This window comes from Cydia splendana, chromosome 3, assembly GCF_910591565.1.
Source record: "Cydia splendana chromosome 3, ilCydSple1.2, whole genome shotgun sequence".
Lineage (NCBI taxonomy): Eukaryota > Metazoa > Arthropoda > Insecta > Lepidoptera > Tortricidae > Cydia > Cydia splendana.
The window spans coordinates 21,208,245-21,225,850 of NC_085962.1; the positions used below are offsets into that span (position 1 = coordinate 21,208,245).

Sequence of the window (17,606 nt, forward strand, 5' to 3'; positions counted from 1 at the left end):
TTATTGTAAGTACATGATTTTAGTTCGTGAATTTTTATTAACTAGAGCCCGACATATTACTGTTTGCATCATGTTTCCATCCCATCTATCCCAAATATAATGTTATTTACATTATATTTGACTCTTTGTTTTATTAGTATCATATTTAGTGTCATTTTGTTTCAAATCTAACTATTTTGCACGCTAAATTCTCTAAAATGATGCTCATCATTCGTATATTGCTATCACTAAAACAGGGTGCCTTAACAAAGCTTCATGTGATTCTGTGATAACAGTCTTCCTGAAATTGGGAGCACAATCCATTGCAATATGGACCTTACACTTCATACGCAGACGTTACATTCGGTTGGTCGACGTTGTCGATAGGTATCGGTAAAGGTTTAGTTAGGATTATGATGGAAAGTCGTCTGTCGAAAGGTATTCGTATCGATGAGGACAAACGCAGAGAACACTCGGGGAAAATCGACGCGACGGTTAGGACGGAATTTAATGGTATTATAGGTATAGAGCGTGTTTTAGTACTATTGATGTAAGTAACAATTTGTGAATCCTTAAAATTCAGTCAAGGAGCTGTGTTTAGTTCACAGATTGTAATTTCGTAAGGACTGGTAAAATAATTTGAGCTTGTTAACCGTATTTTTTCCGTCAACTTAGTTAACTTCGTTACTTTGTGTAAAAAAGCTTTCATTTAATACATACCTACATATGATTAGTATTATAAAAAGAAAATCAGTGACATAGTTTATACGAATTAGACTCTTTAATTATATTACTTAATGGTTTGAATTTTAAAGGTTTATCATAAAAATGCGTAAGGAAAATAAAAAAACGAATTATTCCGTGAATTTGATCACAACCTGATTGTAACTCGTATTACACGTTTATTAAAAGTAGAAACCATTATTGATTCGAGTTAAAGTTCTGTTGAAACGTGATCCTTTTACGGATCCTTTTCCTTACGTTCACCCTCTCACCTTTGCCCCGTGTACGAACTCGTGTGAATGAAGGAATGTGTCGGGGTTGGCTGTAACGGAAATGACTTTAGCGGAAGCAGATGCGGACGTGAAAGTTTGTTTCCAAGCGGATGTGATGCTGAAACACGCTCAATTGCTTTGAAGTAAAATAACCTATGAAATCTCAACGCAAACGGAAGGCACTCTATTATTTTATTAGCCTGACACGCGCATTCAAAATTTAATAACCTATGTTAGTTTAGTTTATACTTTTTGAAATTTTACTAACATAATTCCATACAGACAAGGTCAAAGAAATTATATCAAAATTTTTCTCGAAACCTCGATCGGAGTGTCGGAATTGTATTTTTTTATAGGTAGGCACTTCCTTGTTAGGTCCAAAATGTAGTAACATATTTATGGCACGGGGACCCTAGTACCTAGTTTCTAAGCACGCTATTTAAAATATCGTTAAATAGCTTAAACTCGGTCCGTGTTTCATATTTCCTGACACGAGGCGAGTATTTACCGCGTAACGAGGAGGTAACATTATCATAAAGGTTCTTGTTATTGCGGCTCAGATATTGCACGCCCTGCCTTTCATAAAATATGCGGTATTCAAGCTTGCCTTGCTTCTATGTCTTTTCATATACCACAATATTAAAACTACCATCTTCTATTATATAGACTCGGACTTTGAACTATAAACCTTGTTAGTGTAATAATCAAGAAATGATTTTAGTCCAGGGGTGGATAAAATAGTCCAGTGGAATAAACAAAGATTTGCATTTGGACTATCATTTATTGCCTTTTTACTGTACGAGTAAGTACCAACATCCGTGTAGTAGAAAACTTTCTACCCAATATTTATTGCATATCGATCTTTCTTAATGGTTAGTGTACCTACACATATTACCCAAATATCAGGTACTAAAATGCACGATATAGATAAATATGAGAAAATGTAAAGCAAATCCTTTATGAATAAATTTTCACGGTTCACGGTAAATAAGATTAGGTACCTAATACGAATTCTCAATTTCTCAGGAAAACGGGCTTGTGAAATTATGTTTAATGATTTTAATGAACAAATGATAGAAATAAGCTGAGCTTTATATGAAAATATTTTATGGTATTTATACATCCATAATTTCTATCATAGAGAAATATAAGTAAAGAAAGAGTAGTAACTCCATACATCAGATTTCTTGCCAAAACGTGTCATATTTCGTAGTCGACACCTAGCGTCAAGTAGCAGAATTTATCAGTGCTGCTAGTTGACAATATATGTTGCGACGACCGAAAAGTCTAATGCTCAACAATTTTCAACTAATATTATAACAGGATTAACCGGAACTCTATTTTCAACTCCTTCGGCTTCTAATATTAGTTGTAAATTGTTTTAGTAGTACATTTTTCGTCAGTAGCGACTCTTGTGACATATGGTGTCAATACGTAGCGATACTGATAATTCCACTACTTGACGTTAGATATCGACTATGAAATAACTCGCGTTTTGGTAAGAAAACTGATGTATGGAGTTACCACTCTTTCTTTACTTATATTTCTATATAATTATTTACCAATGGGTTGTAATCTATACATTATCCTCTCCAAGGCGTTCTATTCTATAGCTTGAGATTTACTCGTACTACACTCATTATGTTTTGTACATTCTCTTCTATTTCTTCTATCCCGGCAGTACTCAGTACAAAGTAAAAAATTACAATTCAAGTCAATATAGAAATTATTTATGATATGATACATATATAATATTAATTACCTAAGGGAAGTATTATTACTCTACCAAATGTTAGTTGAAATAAAATACATACATAAATAGTATAACAATATAATCTATATATTTTGAAAAATGTTGGTTCAAAAATTGTAACACATTATCACATTAAACTGCAAAAGTTTTAGAGTTGCGCGTTTTTTCTGATTTATAAATAGTGACGGAAGTAGTGTCACCCAATGTATGGGACGTGCAAATTTTGGTATCGGATGAATTCACTTGGCACAGATGTAGTATACGTAAAGCTAAGCCAATCCAGTCCGGTAGCCATCCGCCACCCCTGGTGGGTAGGCAGGGGGACATCCAAAGTTACACATATCATATCGGCTTCTATTTACCTACCACCTAGAGTTTGGTATAATTTCCAGATAAATCGGGCATGAGGAATTCATTTTTGAGACATTTAATGTACAGTTTAATAGAAAAAAAATAAAAATTGACGCTCAAATCAAAATCGGTTTGCTATTTTTTTTATTGAACTATTACTATTATCAGCCGAAACTACAAATGCTAGAAAGTTGAAATTTACACACCAGGTTACATTTATAATGTGTACAAGAGATAGGAAGCGATTTTGAATAATTCAACCCCTAAGGGGGTTAAAAAGGGGATGAAAGTTTGTATGGGTTTCATGTTTTATTTTAAGCTAGGAATTTCAAACTTCGTTAAAAGATATATTATTGAAATACAAGAAAACAAATTTCAGCGTTTTTGAAAATTCGTCCCCTAAGGTGGCGAAATAGGGGTTGAAAATTTGTATGGAGATCAAAATTTTTTACGAGTGTGGGGCTTGAAACTTTGTATATGCATATATTATTAGAATACAAGAAAAGTAATTTCAACGTTTTCAAAAATTCATCCTCTAACGGGGTTAAAAAGGAGTTGAAAGCTTGAATCCATTACAAGTTACTTTGACTGCCCCCCCCTGCCTACCTGCCAGGGGGTGGCGGATGTCTTCCGGGCTCAATTAGCTTAGCTTTACGTATATTACATCTGTGCTAAGTGAATTCATCCGATACCAAAATTTGCACCTTATGACACTACTTCCCGTACTCAAATGTTCAAGAGCAAATTAAGAGTAACCAACGAGTAGACACCTAGTGTTTGGTTATACTGGTTACTTAATTATTTGCAACTTCATCCGCCATATTTCGCGTCATTGTCACGACCATTAAACGGGCTACACACTTCCGAGAGACTGAACATGGAATTATTGCGACCAGCTTCCGCATGGCAACTTACAAATGTACAACGCGCTCGTCATGTTGGCGTGCTAGTGTGTTTGGTACATCGAATGTAAACATGCAGCTAATTGAATGAAACCATAAATGGCGGCAATTATACACTGTTCGCTATTCGACAAACAATGCAACGGTGCTTTCGGGTATTTTCGATGTCTGTGGGAGAGTGGGGAGGGTAGTGTGTTCGTGTTTGGAGACAAAATTCACAATCTATGAAATATTCCTTACGACTTATGCTAAGAGGTAATTTGGGATTATTGCGAATGTAAGTCTACATACATATTACGAATTTCCCCCGCCGTGGGATAAATTTGAATGTTCTTTTACAGTGGGATTGTTGTACCCTACTCAATTGAAAATAAATAACAAACGTTAAAACAATGAAACAATGATGTAACCTCACAGGTTCCTGAGTTCCCAGCATTTCTGCTTCCATGACTAGTGAGCTAGCGACGCCCCGGGACAGAGGGTCTCCCACGAAAAACTAAATTTCGTAATACACATAGCGACATGCTGTATTTTCGTTTTTCGCGGTAGACCCTTAGCGCCACTTGCGCCATCCCACTAACCCGGGGTTAATCGGTTAAACCGTTATCCCAATGTCAAATTGTACTAATAACCATGGTAACTCCAGGTTTAACCGGTTAACCCCGGGTAAGGGGGGTTGGATTATGCAAGTGGCCCTTAGAAGTGGGTAAGCAGATAAAGAGCGTTTCGGCAAGTGTTGCCAAAGAGTATCTTAAAATTATTTCTAGTTTCGACTTTTCCTTATTTTCGTAGTTACCCCAATGCACCTTATATACGGGAAAGTTTGTACCTACTTATAATACAAATGTTGGATTTCCATGTATAGGTTCCATGTGTAGGTTGGTGCTTATTACTTATAGCGCGCATGTAAATTAACTAGCGAGCCTATTAGCTCAATGGCGTTGCTTTGCTTGACAAAGACACAATAGAACAGTTAGCGTACTGTAGTGTAAATGTACATGCGAAGCGAAACGGATGCTATTAAATAAATATTTTGACTTTGCATTTGGATTTCGAGCTCATCCTCTGATTACCCATACGATTAATATACCCGAGCGATGATATTTGCGCCGCTTTAATGCATGGCCTGGCAGCCGATCGATGTAATTGCGGATGCTTGTCCGCGTGAGCTCGGGGCAGATAAATAGGCATCCGTTAATTAGACCGGTAACGACAACACTAATTAATGATGACAATGTTAAGATTCACATTTTCCTAGCGTTATCCCGGCTTCTCATGATTCAACCATGAACCATGAGAACCTTGAACCTGAAGAACCTTGGGTTGGGTAGTCAACTGTTGTTGTTGTGTATGTTGTAAGTGCACGACATTGTGATAAACTTTACCCAGCTCCTGGCAAATCGGCTCTTTTCCAGAAGAGTATTTTTGCAATGGCGCCGAAAATCTACAATGGTTTGCCAAAATCACTGAGGTTGCCGATTATTCCGATAGAGTTAGACCAAGAAAAGTCTGCAGCGATTTTGATAGCCCACGCAGTGCAGGTGTTATTTTAAACGTCAAACTTCTATGAAATTATGACGTATAAATAACACTTGCAGTGCGTGGGCTATCCAAATCGCTGCAGACTTTTCTTGGTCTAACTCTAACGTTTTTCTTGCTAGCTTTTTAAATTGACCACAAATAACTTAACTATAGATGATCATAGACATAGCCGTATTTTCGTTTTAGTTTTGGTTTGACATGTTATATTTTCAATTTAAAGTTATTTGTATATCTGTAAATATGTTTGGATTATGTAAATAATGTCTTATGTTTTCTGATTTGCATGCCTTCTGGCTGAATGCGCTGATACCTACATTCTATTGTATATGATAACATTTAATATATGTACCTACGTGCATTTTTAGCAAATAAAATTTTGAATTGAAACTAATCTCAAGAATTGGCGTATGCACTATAGTTTTTACGAAAATCACTTGAATCTGATTCAACAACCCATAGAGGAAACTAGGCCTCATTGGGATTTGTTCGTGATCCCTCATGAATCTCATGATATTTTCCTTCACCGAAAAGTGATTTGGTAAACTTCTAATTATGTTTCTTACATAAATCATGAAAGATTTGGTATGAGCTCGGGTTTCAACCCGCTATATTTGTTCCTGATGTAGGGGAACTTAGGTAACTAGGTATTATTAATTTTTAAAATGGACTAACTCACTAACACTGTTATTTAATTGTCATTAGTGTCATTAGTATTATGTATACCGTTTATCAATAATACATCGTATACTTCGTTCCAACTGAGTATTCCACGGCACTCACATATTTTATTTTAAAGAAAATGGAAAAATCTCGTGATTCTGAGTAAAGATTATATAAAATTTTCCAATTCTTGTGTTAGAATTGTACGTACAACTTTAAATAGAAATGCCCATTTATGTCATCGGTGACCTAATTAGGGTCCCAATCGTATACCGTACACTATAAGAAAAAAAAAACAATAGCCCTGATAGCTAATCTTAAAATCAAAAGCGCTCCAGATCAAAATTAAAAAAGCAATACGCCGCAGGCAAATTGTAAACCGAGATTGGAAACCATAAGGCGGTGGCTAGTTTCCATTTCATTTCGTATTTTTCCTTACACAAACGATATCGGTGGTGTTATTAGAGGCAAGGCCGGTAAGTACGCAATATCTCCGCCCGCTCCACAAGAATCTTCGGCGAGGCGAGACGAAGCCTCCTGTACCAACCCGTGGCTGTAAAAGGCTCTATGTATCTATAACCTTCATACATACTTACTCTCTTTCTGCTTAAAGTGGCAGCGTTATTGCATGGAAATACTTCGGCGTGCAACTTCATTGAGTCTCTTCCGCATAAAGGCTTCTGCGCAATGTTCCGAGGTTATTGTTTTTCAAAAATCGGGTACGCTTATTATATTCCTGGAAACCGAGCAGTTGGTTTAAGGTTGTTATTCAGCTAGGTTTGTATCATTTTTAGCTTTCACACTTTTATATCTATCTAAAAATCTGAAACGGTCAATGGATGATCCAGCATGTAAAGTGAAGGTACGTGATTTTGCGATTCCATTAATTGTTTTATGAAAACCTGTATCAAAGACATATGTAACTTCGTATAAGACGAATAAAGTCTAAGGAAAAAACGTGCCTCGGAATTCAAGTAAAAGTCATTCTCGAATAGATGCCGCACACACCTTTAGCCTATCCTCGGCTAGATGGCGTGACGACACCGTTTCATATTTAACAATTTTAACACATAGATATCAGTGAATGAACATGGATCAAAATGATATAAAAATAATAAAATCATTTATCCATATATATGTCACCGTAAAATTGTAAAAAGCGTTAGTTTATAATCTAACTAGCGAGATTGTAAACTGTCGAAAGATTGTGTACCGTAACTTAGTGATTACAATTTTACGGATTGTTTTTCGGTAGATTATAATCTATCGACAAGAAACCGTAAAATTGTGAACCGACACACGAGGAAACGCACCTCGCACGCTGATTGGTCGGTCTTACAGTAGCCCGTTCTGTGTCCATAGAGTTAAGAATCAAACACGGGTGTCTGTCATATTAATAAAATACGCTTCAAATATTGTGATATCAAGTACCTATGTATTTGTTATTAAGAAGAGAATCAATAATTCTGATATTATTTTAGAAAACATAGTAACATAATAATAAAATCAGAATCGTCACTTTCTCGTGAAACAAAAAACATACACAATAATAATAAGAGAGTTGGTCAGGGTCTCCGGCGTGTCTTCGTTGGTCGGAGTGGACCTCAAGGGGACCCGCAGGACTCTCAGCTCTGGCTTGCCTTCATTGGCCGTCCAGAAAGGAGTCGCTAGAGCTATATGCTCCAGGGGTGGAAGTGAAAGATGCATAAGACGCGAGTTGGCACAGTGGCTGGTACCAGCCACTGGGTAGAAAGTTGCGCACACCTCTCGACACCACTGAGCCGCTCACACCGATGTTTCCCCTGACCGTCTTTACGATGGCGCATCAGGTGCCCATCTAACGAGTGGCGAGTCATCGCCTGCCTCGATAGCTTGTGCAAGCAGTGTTATGGCAGGTGTCCAGACTTCTTTGCAATAGCCCAGTCTTTTTTCCACCCAAACTTAAACCATAGACTCTGTCCATATTCTCTAAAATAGCTTACAATGCCTGCTGAAACCGGTTCACGGGTATCTATTGATGTACCCGTGAATGGGTTGCAGCAGGCGTTCTATATGACATCAAATCTCTCCAAACGGCCTCTACGTGTTGGATCTATATCCCCACGCACGCCTTATAAATGACCGGGCTCGAAAGACCCGAGTGTTTTAAAACGGAGATACAAATAATAATTCACCCGATATACGTCCCACTGCTGGGCACGGACCTCCACTCATGCGCGAGAAGGCTTGGGCTATCGTCCCCACGCTAGCCCGATGCGGATTGGGGACTTCACATACACCTACCATTTCCCCACGATGTTTTCCTTCACCGAAAAGCTAGTGGTAAATATCAAATGATAATTCGTACATAAGTTCCGAAAAACTCATTGGTACGGGCCAGGATTTGAACCGGCGACCTTCGGATTGAAAGTCGGATGTCATATCCACTCGGCCACCACCGCTACAACAATACGATATAGAATCGTAAACGTTACATTCTTGATCTTAAGTTAAGGATGACTCACGCTAGACCAGGCCGGGGCCGGGCCGGAGCTTCCGGCACCTCGTTTTCCATGGAAAGCACCACGTGATCAGTGATCACCGATCAGCCGTCATAGAAAATGACATGTCGGACGCCTCGGAAATACAACTAAATATAAAATTAAAAATCAGAAACGCAGCAATATTTCCCCTCTTTTTTATCATTTGAACTGCACTTCTTTGGTTAAACACAGATGAATTTTACTTCACCATTCAGCAACAATGTCATGTAGGTAACTAATTTTAAAGTTTTTAGAACATACGAAATCAATTTAAAGTAATCAAAACACTGTTTGTTTGCATTCGACAACAGATCTATGTATTTATCGACACTAAAATATGGCGGCGCGCGGCTTACAACGTTCAACCAATCAGCGCTTGAGGCGCGTTCCTTCGTACGCCAGTTCACAATATGACGGTTTCACTTCGATAGCTTATAATCTAACGAAAAATAAAGCGTTAAATTGTAAGCAGTATGTTAAGGTACACAAATTTTCGACAGTTTACAATCTCGCTAGTTAGATTATAAACTAACGGTTTTTACAATTTAACGGTGACATATATACATTTTTTGATAACTTTATACGTTTTCATTTTGAGTTTTAGTCGTGTGTCGATAGATGGCAGTAAATTTACAGTGACTACAAAATTTACAATAACAGGACCCGTCTATACTATCTATTCTTTTTGCCTGTATTAAGTATATTTTACAGGTAGGTATTAAGTAAAACATCATATCGGGATTTATTGGTACGTGAAGTAAAAATAAATATGATTAATAGTGTTTGTGATAGGTATTTTTGTAATGTCATGGTCGCTTGACGTTAAAATAAACTGAAACCTATGAATTTTGTAAGAATATATTGCCTTTTACTTCTAGAAAACATGTTGACAATATTGAGTCACCCTGCTTCGGAAGTTAGTCATAAATACGAGTTAAGGCAGAATCCGGTTGATTGATTGATTATTTAGTAAAATTTATATCACAGTTAAAGTATAATAATAATCATTAAATTAACCAAATACTTACTCGTAATTCAACCTTCCAAAATATTAAGTAGGTACATATGGTTAAAAGCTAAATAAATAGTTTTTTTTTCATATTATAAGGTATTAAGGCATAAAATATTTAAAACATTAATAATTATGCAATTTTTAGAGCTCCGTACAAAACTTTTTTCACGGAGCTCTTATTCATGTTTGCTTTCGCTTTCTTAAAATATACTTCGCGAGCGGGTTTTCACTTGCAACGTCTTTCATTTTCATTGTTTGTCAGTATAGACCTTTTATTTCGCATTAAGATACGTGTATTGTCGACCATTTTGATTTAGATAACCTCTCGCCTTAATACAGAATATTGCACAATTATTTTGCTTGACCGAGGCCGATTTGAACTATGATGTCAATTTTATCTTATTAACAAATTACTCGCCCGTGCTTCTTGGCCGAAACATTACTTAGATTCGGGAGAACTTACATTGTCTTGTCAACAAAAGGAACCAGTTCAAAGATAATGTACTGTTGTACAATATGTATGTACACTTCGGCATTATTGTGGCCGCTCGCGTCAATTGTAAACAGCATGGCCGAACAGCGATGGCGCGGCAAATGGATCCATTTATTTAGCTAAAAGCTTTTGCCGCCGGTGATATGTCATTTGTGCTGTGCATTGAATGATGCATTGTTAAATATCTTAACACTAGTATTCTATATATTTTAACACAGGAAACATAAACTTAAAGATCTAGTAGGTATTTTTTAACGGTCTCCTAGCCCATTCGGTAGTGATCCGGCCTACGAAGCAGGAGGTCCAGAGTTCGAATCCTGGTAAGGGCATTTATTTGTGTGTTCATCACTTGTATTTGTTCTTGAGTTATGGTGTTATATACTCGTACCTACATAATATGTATCTAACTATGTATTTATCTAAATATATAAGTACGTATTATATTATCTAAGTATCTAAGACAATGACAGACAACGCACAGCCTAAACCATTGAAATTTAAAGGATATAATTATTCAAACGTTGCTGCGCTAAGCAAGGAATTTTTTGAAATTCAATTTGATAGGGGGTGAAAAGGGGTTGAACATTTTAAACGACTTCCGATGAAGTCTCGGTGGAGACTAGGTAGTAGAGAAGTATCCAAAAATATAAATAATACAAACAAAACAAAAAAATAACAAACAAAATTACAATAAGTACTTGAAGGTTTTTATCATATGACTCAACAAACTTCATTCATTTATAAATAAGCAAACAAAATTTTGAGTTTATGTTGGTTGATTGATACTAATATGCATGAAACTCCTTTAAAAATCGTTTCATTCCAATTCGCCAATAAAATCCGTGGCGTGGGGTTAATGTATGCACTGAGCACTCATTAAAGTCACTATCTAATCCAAAAGCTCGTCTACCCTCGTCAATTAAAGCTTTATGTGGCTCTGTATAGTAAACTACTACGCACTGGTAGTGGTGGCATGTAAATATACGTAGTTCTAATAACAGCAGGACAGTATAGGCCAATATGCGCCTAATCAATCAGAGCTTTGTCCGGAAAACATATAAAAACTCAAATTTGCGCGTTTTCCCAGAAATAGGAGCTAGCTAGTTCGATTTATCGCTCCTGAAAACCCCCATATAGCAAATTTCATGGAAATCGTTAGAGTTGTTTGCGAGATCCCCGAAATTATTAATATAATTTCTCGTTTAATAGTACATTACTACAGAGGCCGGGACGAAAGGGGTTGCCGGCCGAAGACATATAGACGGCCGAGCGAAGCGAGGCCGGATAGGTCTGAGCGCGGGCAACCCCATTTCCCGCCGAGGTATGTATAGTGCTTTTCTCAAACATGCAATGAAATAAATAAAATAAAAAATCCACGAAACCCAAGTTTTATTTATAGAAAAAACTAAAAGTAAACTACACCCAAAATATAACCAACACGTACCTATATCATTATCACGCGTATGTTGTACATAACACGAGTCGTGTATTTTTACTACCCGTATATTTCCATGTATCTTTGATTTTTTCGCCTTGTATCCGTCTGACTCGTTTTCGTCACAAAAGTTTACATAGTCTTTCATGTTGATATCATGTTTCACATACATCGTTGCTTTATGCATGGAGTAAATAAGTATAATTTCCACAGTGTTGACGAGTTTGTAGTTACATTCATTTAAAATATGCCACAAAACTGTTTCTAATAAACTGTAAGCCATTTTTCTTAGTTTCTCAAATAATAAAATTGCCATAAGCAACCATATACATACTTCGTCTTTGACTTGGCGGCAGAGGCAGCAAGTTATTAAAGTCAATTCTGCTTACGCTGCCAATTCCAACACCTACGATTACAATTAATATTAATTTCATTATTTCGTCGGAACGCATATTAAAGTCAAAAAATCAACAACGCTCCATAAATCCAATAAAACAGAATTAATATTTTTCAACTTTACCTCCATAACAATTTAAAAAATATAACTACGCGTGTTTGAGTAGACCTTTTTACCGCTAACGTTTAGATGAAATATTTTAAATGTTTTTATTTGTGTAGTTAAATTTATAATTTAAAATTATAGAAATTTATTAAGTTCATGTTGATTTTATACAAATAAAACTGCAAATTATAGCAAACATTGTTTTTTGTTTTTTTTTATAGGCATAGTGGCAGACTGTGATTACGAACCATAAAGCAAATACTGCCTCTAATTTTTTTAAATGGATGAATGCCACGATGCTGTGTCACAAATATCTGTGAAATGAAAATTAAAAAAGAGGACTTTGCCGGCCTAGGCCTGCAAGATGTGTATGAAACTCCATTAACGACCTTTTGTCCTAGCCGCACCTGAAACGTCATACTTCGCAGCCTATTATAAGGAACATAACATCAATATTTCATTGCATGTTTGAGAAAAGGTATTATAGATACCTATATCTTGTTTTCTTTTTATTCGTTTCTCTGCGAACGACTAACTGGCATATTGGCCAGGCCCCCTGTACGCCGGCTACAAGGCATACAAGTCGTGCTGTAGCGCGTATCCGCTACGTTCCGGGCTTGCACCGGCGGCGTGCGACCGACGCGACATGCGGGCAGCCATTGCGATTGTACCTATATTGCTGCAGATAAGCCGACCTTCCATCGAAGTACCTACTACGGCCAGTTTCATTTGGACATGAAGGCCGTTTCTGTTTTAAAAATATCGTACGGTTTTCATTCAACTTTTAGTCGTGTCACTAGGCATTTCACGCCCACCAATAAGTGCGAGCTCAGCAACGTCGTATCAAAACCAGATGAAAACGTTAAAAAATAATCGGCTTTATAATCGTATCGTAGGTACATTACCTTTTCGAATTCTGTGACATCACATATTTATTTACCTCGTACAAAAGGCGGACTTAATGTTATAGAGCTTTCTGAAATACTTATTAACAATATCGATAGGTACCATTGTTCTTCTTCATGCGCCGATCTCATGATTCTACGGACTACGGCGTAGCACACGTGTTATTGGTTGGGCTTTGGTCTACGCCATTGGCTACGAACAGTCAAAGTATTAAATATCGAGACGAATAGAGTGTCAAAATTATGTATACATGACTTTACTAACTGTACAATCAGTACATTAAGGTAGTGTATCTCGCAGGCAAATTGTAAGATTCGGCATTTTACAAACGGCTTCGTCATTACAAACATTTTCATTTTTAGGTATTAAAAACAAATATAAATTCACTTTAGAGTTTACAAAGAGCTACGCAGTTTCATGTGTCAAGTATTCACTTTATGCTGATTTGCTGTGAATAGGTTTCAGACAGACTGCCGTATTCGAACTTCAAGATATTCACAAGAGACGACACGTATTAGATCCATTCTAGATACGTTATAAAACTTATAAAAAAAAAAATAAAAAAAAAATATTTGTATATCATAAATTTAGATATCAACTAGTTCTCTTTTGCAGCGCAATTCGGGCAACCAATGTCACTTTTACGTTAGATAGAGTAAGATATCTGTTAGATGTGAATAGGATCTCTAAGTCATATCCTGTGGAAATCGTTCAACAGTATCTCCAGAATCGCGCAAATGTCAAATTTGACAGGTTAGATCTTAAACATATCGTTATCGTATCTTGGTGATGTCTAAAAGATGTCTAATAGATGTCTATTTCAAAATCCGAATCGGGCCCATAGCGTCAACACGCTGCAGATAATATACAGGTAACTTAATAAAGTGTGTAGAATCTTTATTAATAACGTACAAATAAAAACTAAACATTAAAATTAAAACTAAACTAACAAAACATAATCAAGTTAATCACTGATAAAATACCTAAGTGTTACATTGATACAATTTAGATAAGTACCCAATGTAGATACACAGTACACACAACAAGTAAAACAGTTAAATTATTCTTGCATCGTCAGGAAAATATGATTCAAGAAATTAAGAGGGTGTGCCGGTGACATACCTACATGTATTTTCGAATACTGTCGCGAACTCAAAATGTTGACTCTTTATTAAATGCCATATCAAAAATCCATATTGTTAAAACATCAAGTTTAGTAGTATTTAAGGCAAGGTTAAGAAAGGCATTTCAAAAAGAATTACACTAGACGGTAAAGAAAAGCATTTCATTTATAGGATACCTAAGTCAAGTAGAATTGGATTGGAAAGTAAATACTTTTTCTTGACAGTCCGCGTTAAATGCGATTCCATTGCATTTGTGGTTGATAGGGCTGCGCTGGTTTCAATTCTCTTTAGGAGATATTTTTTCTACGAATGATATTAAAATTTACGTAAGAATTTTTTTTCTCTCAATATTATGTTAATGGTCTTACCTACGTTACAAAGACGAGGAGTTTCTACAACAGCATGAGTTACGAACCCGCCAGGAGACACAAAATTCTTTGGAACAACTTCTAAGTATATAAACATCTGAAATTATTCCCTTTATAATTCAAAAATAATTCATCTACTTAACTTTTTTCTTTTATGCTAAAATTCTTTGAAGTCGAAGAAAGCTCCCAAAAAGTAATTTTATTAATTACGAGTCAGGAATTCAACAAAGTTCCAAGCCGGAGAGGTCCTTTTCTTTCGTAGCGAACCATTATCTTATGAAGATTTAGAAATTCCTGCGGTGCGGAGATATACGTGCCGCCGTCTGGGGGCGGTTCATTGCCGGGAAACCTTTTAACCTCGCGTATTAAATTGTACACTTAAGTGAGTACACGCACAGAACGCTTTTAGATACACATGCCTAAACGCACTGATCTGAAGATTCATTTAAGGCTGTAATGAAGTTTGAGACGCACGCGTTACTCTTCCGCATCGGGCCCGTTTATTGAAGTTGTTTATCTTCAATCTGATATGTGCACTTTATATGACGTTCTTCAAATTTATAATAAATTTTGATGTCGGTACTCATAAAATTAAACGGTAAGGTTTAGCAATCTAACCAGAAAAGCCGAGGCAAGTTACAACCTCTTATAATACTAAAATTATGAATTTATGAAGGTTTAGTAAGTCTGCGAGCCCGGTCGTGGTATGGAGGGCTGGGTAAGAAAACAAAGGGTGCAGGGCCGGACTACTTGCTGCCCTAAGGGCATTTTCTCTGTAAATGTTGCCGTGCCCCTCTTTGTCGTTTTGTGCGCCGGTGGGTCGCGAGAGGGCGCCATAGACAACCTCATTTACCCTCTTTAACAGAATCGCTAGCAGTCGACTCCGTGAAACCGCAGGTGTGGCGGTAACTTCAACCCATTAACATTTCACTGTTTTGTTCCCAAGCCCCAGTACTTATTGTAATTAATACGTTTTATGTTTTACGTAGGTGTGTACTGTGTAAGTCGTTACAGAACTTCGAGGGCGTAATCACATTATTAATGAAGTAGAAAGTTTACTGGCCTAACCTAATGCTATCTGTCCGTGTTGGACCTCATTAAAATAATAACTCGATAAAATAATGTTTACTTGCCGAGTTATTTTCAGCTATTATATTATTTTGGCTATTGTTATTACTTGTTAATTTTCTGCATACATATAATTATAATTAATTAACCTATTATATTTTGTATATTATGTAGCCTTAGTTTTGAGAAGTTAAAATTACGCAGTTATTTAATATAACAATGGTCACCTAAATGAAAATTTTGCTAGGGGTGGTTAATTGGTTATTCTGTTTAGTTGCCCGACAAGGTTGAGTGAATATTTCACAAGATAGCCTGCCGGACGGGCGCTGGGGATTCAACCAGGTACATATTTAATTATCACTAGCAATATTATCCAGATTGCCATTAAAATAAACTCAACGTTTAAATATTTTAGTTCATTGGAATATCGATAGTAAGTATTTATATCAAGTCTAGATTTAGTTAAGTACCTTCATATTCTGATTTCTGTTTTTATATCAGTCATGGGTGAAGACTTCTTTTCCGGTTTTAGTCGTAATCATTGGAAGAAAAAGGTTAACAACCACCAACCACCCTGTGGTTCCAATAATAGTCTTTAAATACACTTAAAGGGTGACTTTAATTAATGAAAGTAATTTGGATTTGATTATCACTGCAACATTAACATAAGCTTGAATTTGCTTATGCACGTAAAGAGAAAACTTGAATTATCCCAATAGGTTCACGAAGAACACCACGCACGTGTCTCGGATTACTCGTAATTGATGGGCCTGTGTCTAATCTCTGCACTCTGCTGCGAACGCTCTGAGCCCAGCGCGTGCGGGCTTTTATTGGCAACTAACATTTGAATAGCTAAATAAACATTATTATTTTTGGGAATGCTTCCCAGATTCATAAAATACCTATGCAGATATCCTGATGTTGCTTATAAAAATGTAAGAAAACAAGTTGAAAGTACACAGTGAGGAGAAAATAAATAAATACTATCAACATAAACCAGGGATAATATACCTAACTGTGACTTAAAAGCGTAAGAATTCACCATCAATGGCAGTAAAACCTTTAATGTGCAAGAGGAAAAGAATTGCAGTGAAAATATTTGAAGCGCATTTATTCGCTAAGAGCGTAATTTAGCCGGCCGTTGTTGCGGCGGCGTACTTTCGCGTGAGCTTCTTATCTGCAGATATTTAAATTCCAGACTGAGCCTCAAAATAGTTCAAATTAAACGGAGCTTGTAAATTAAGTGTTGCTATCACGCAATCCTCGGGAAATAGCTCTAAGTGGTTCGGTGTACGATCTACTATATTATCCGCTCTGACAATGACAACGTTTTAGAAGCGATTTACATTTTTGTTGAAGCTGGTATTTGCGCGCAAAAATGTTTTTAGAAACCTAACTGTTGTTTTGTAGGACCTATCGAATTATCATTCGATAGGCATATCTGATTTTTACTGAAATGATTTTTTTACTTTTAGTTACATGTATCGGCTCAGCCACGTGATAGGACCTTTCGGTCCCACCTATAGTTGCCATCGCCGGAGCCGCCGGTCGCGCAATATCGTGGCCGAGCCGTATGAATGGACGACGACATCAACGATTTATTCAAAGATCTAAGTTCAAAGTTTTGAGATTAATGAAGACAATAATGAAAATATCAACTCGCTTTTTGTAATGCGGTCCAGATACCATCATTAATAATGAGATTACTATTGGCATTCATATCATTCTCACTGTCCACTATCCGGCCCGCATATAGTAAAGTGAGTTTTTATCGTGAAATTGTTGAAAGAACTTATTTTTTTTAATGAGTTCGTATCATTAATTAAAGTTTTATGAAGGCTTAAAGTTTTTTGATCACAGTAAGTAAAGAAAGTAAATAAAGTTGCACGTTTGTCTTTTAAATAAATTATTAAAATGCCCAACAGTCATACAAATGTAATGTAGCTCTAGGTGTTAAATGCATTATTATAATTTTGTTGATAAAAACAGAAACA

General features: G+C 36.4%; 1 protein-coding gene across 1 annotated transcript in view; it reads left to right on the forward strand.

Moving 5' to 3' along the window:
• Positions 1–17,606, forward strand: part of LOC134806744 (uncharacterized) — a 33,980-nt gene that overhangs the window by 1,139 nt on the left and 15,235 nt on the right. The window lies entirely within an intron of this gene.